This window comes from Triticum urartu, chromosome 2 (assembly GCF_003073215.2).
Source record: "Triticum urartu cultivar G1812 chromosome 2, Tu2.1, whole genome shotgun sequence".
Classification (NCBI taxonomy): Eukaryota; Viridiplantae; Streptophyta; class Magnoliopsida; order Poales; family Poaceae; genus Triticum; species Triticum urartu.
Genome location: NC_053023.1, coordinates 686282160 through 686285617, shown reverse-complemented (window position 1 = coordinate 686285617; position 3458 = coordinate 686282160). Strand labels below are relative to the sequence as shown.

The window sequence follows — 3458 nt, the reverse complement described above, 5'->3', positions numbered from 1 at the left end:
GACACTCTGGATATATGGATCCAAATCCACGATGTGCCTGACCTGTATGCACACCTAGTCGAGCCGTTGGCGGCAAGAGTTGGCGAGGTCCTCTTTACTGAAACAATGACCCAAGACTTTGCTGGTAATTTTTATCGTGTCTGGGTAAGGATCAATGTGCACAAACCTCTGAAGAATGCGGTATCAATGATCCGCGATGGCAAGAGGCAGATCTATCGGGTGAAGTATGAGCGGCTACCCGACTGGTGCGCAGTCTGTGGTCATCTTGGTCATGCCTATAAGGAGCATGGTAATGGGATCCACCCTCCGTCCGCGCGTTACACTTCAAAAATCTGAGAGCAGATTGGAATATGCGTGTTACAAGAAATGTGTTAATTCATGACGGATTTCTGATGACATTTTCGGAAATCGTCATGGACGGTCTGGTAAGCCCGTGCAAGCCCGCTGAAGCCCGTCTAACCGTTCCCAGTACAAAAGGAGGTAACCCTAAGACCCTCCTCCTGTGCGCCGCTCCTATCTTCCTCCTCCCGATTCCCCATCGCCGCCACCCACCACATCCTCGCCTCTGTCCTCCCACAGCTCGCCGCTGGGCCTCCCCCTCACCTCAGCTCGCCGCTCCGCGGCTCCGCCGGTGCCAGATCCGCCGCTCCCCAACCAAACCATCCCTCCCGCAACCCATTTCTCTCTCTCGTGCGAACCCTCGTACCGCGACCAACGCACGCCGATTCCGGCGACGTCGGCCACCGCGCAACACACTCACAACCTGGTCTCTGACCCCTCCGTCCTCCAGGTCGGTTGGATCCGCCGCTCCCGGTTTCCGACGCTCGCCCACGACCCCTAGCCCATGGCTAGGTTTTCGGCTGCGGTGTCACCTGCATCGACGGCGCATCTCCGGCGGCTCCTCTCTGTCGCACACAGCGCCCCCTCGCGCCCTCTCCGCCTCTTGGATGGCGGGCACCCTTAGCTTGGTCCGCTCGCGCACGTTGGGCTGGACGACGGCGACCCCGACCTCCTCTGCCTCGTGTCCCACGCGGCCGTGCATCCTGCCGCGACCCCCTCTGCCGCGTGACGGCGAACGCCGACCTGCAATGCGACCGCCGCATCGCCTACAGACCTCTTCGGTGAGCACCGTACCTCTGCATCCCTCCTCTGCTCAGATCCCGTGATTAAACTTGTACACTGTTACATGTAGATTACTAGCTTGTATGGGCCTGAAGAAAGAAATAATTTTGCAGGTAGGAATTCTATTTTCTTCATGTAGGAGTTGCGCACCTCCAGTTGTTTAAATTGTTTGTTGGACAGTGAGGGAAACTTGTTAATCTGATAGCCTGCATGTTGTTTCTTAGGTGCTTTTTGCATAACAAGCTGAGTGGATGCTTTATTTCCTAAGGTCAGCATTCAGGTGTATCTCATCTTGATAAAGTTTACTGTTTTTGTATTGCGCAACAAGCTTTGCGCATGATCTGCTTCCTAATTTCATATTGTATTCAATAACAGCTCTTGGAAAATCGATTTCATTAGAAGCTAGCCTTTTGAGAAGGTTTGTTAAATGTTTCATAAATTCTGAATTATAACATCACAGTGAGGATACAGCAGATATTTGAAATAAGGCTCTGTAGTATCAATATATGCACCTTACACCAAATTCAGTGCAGAGGACTAGTTAGCCTGGGCTCCTCAGCTAGTTATCATGCACCTTCTCCTTTCCTTGATTTGCTGTTAATGGTCAATTTAATTTTTGCTACTCTCTTTTATCTTCTGAATCAGATGCAAGTACTTACGCTTGTTGTTCCTCCTCTACAACCATAAGTGTGGATTTTATAGTTAAACAATGTTTTTTGTTTCATGGTGATACCTTTTGGGTTCCCCTAGATTGAGCATATCTAAAATGCAATCTGTACAGGATGAACCAACGAAAAAAAGCAACTTCATACTTTGGCTTCTACCTTAACAACTTTGCATTGCTTCGATACGCTACTAGATTGGCCATTACCCGCTGTTCATGTGTTCTGATTCGGCTTATACCTTAATAATCGTGAAGTAATTTTTAAGCCATGTATAGACTAAATTTGTAATTCTTGTTCAAGCTGATGAGGTTTGCTACACATGGGCAAGCCTTGTTCCTACTGCCATCACATTGTATAAATATATACTGGTACATTACATTTCATTACTGTTTCCTGTTATAAATAATAGTAGTATGTTGGTCAAGTGGGCAGCATATGGAATTGTTATGCACAGAATTAACATGGATAATTGAACCAATGGATTTATGATAGAAAAGTGCTTTTCTATCTATCCTGAATGAATATATAAATAACGCATGATCATTTCAAGCTACACTTTCCTATCTTTTGTTTCACTGTTTATCAAGTATTTTTCAAGTTTCATAGTCCACTACATTACAAATTTTGAGCACTCCTGTCTAGAGAGAAGAGATGGCGAAAAACTCAGAAAGAACTTTTTTTCCATTTGTGTTTTTCATCTAATAACAGTACATGGCTTAATGTGGCATATCGCTCAAGGAAACTGTATCATATTCTTCGTTGATATTTTTCATGCCATTTGAAAATCACTTGCAAGCAAGTATTATTTTTATTTACTACAGTACTGCTATAGTACTTGAGTTTTGTGATGTGTGTTTGTTAGTCATTTGACTTTCATTTTACACACTTCTCTCTGGATTAATTTTAAGCAACCTCATGTTTACTCTTGTTTTGTATATAGTAGATACAATGTTATTCTCATTTGTAGGCACTATACGATTTAAGAATTTGGACATCATGTAATTCATTTTTATGTTTGTTGCAATTCTCTTATTTCTACTATCTATGTGTATCTACAAATGTCTAATATTCTTGTAAATATGCTAGGTACGATCATATCGCAGGCTACTTGGTGCTGCACATCACAATCAGCCACGACATATAAGTTGCCATCAAGAGCGTTGACCGCGAGAGCATGAATGACAACCTCAATAGTTTATATGTTATGTTCATGTAAAATGGATTGTACTGGTTCTTAACCCTGTTGTGTAATATATTTTTGTGAATCTATGTTGTTAGTTATCATTTCATAAAGGATTTTGTAAACTGCTATGTTGTAGATACATAAATATGGCTGGCAGCATATCAAATAAACCTAATGTTTGACACTTTGCAAATACTTTTTGTTGGGCCAAAATTAGCATTAGGATTTGTGAAACATATTATGCTAAAAACGTATTGGGTCAATGTTGGGCGAGAAGAAATGGGCTCAACCAAATTTAGTGACGGAAAATAGTATCCACGTAGGCAGCCACGTCATTCAATTTGGTCAATTGAAAATCCTATGTGGCGCCTACATGGCATTAATCTATGACGGATTGTTCTGTCATAGAGGTCTGGGCTTGGGCGGGCCTGGGGCATATCCATGACGGCCAAGAACTGTCATGGAAGGTACAATATGAAATTATGACG

The 3458-nt window shown here is 43.7% G+C and overlaps 1 long non-coding RNA gene across 1 annotated transcript; it reads left to right on the top strand.

Annotated features, from left to right (window-relative positions):
- The first annotated feature begins 492 nt into the window (after nucleotides 1-492).
- On the top strand, nucleotides 493-3224 carry LOC125539736. The gene is made up of 4 exons (XR_007296975.1): nucleotides 493-1121; nucleotides 1193-1235; nucleotides 1347-1390; nucleotides 2874-3224. It is a non-coding gene; the product is annotated as an uncharacterized LOC125539736 (long non-coding RNA).
- Nucleotides 3225-3458: the final 234 nt, after the last annotated feature.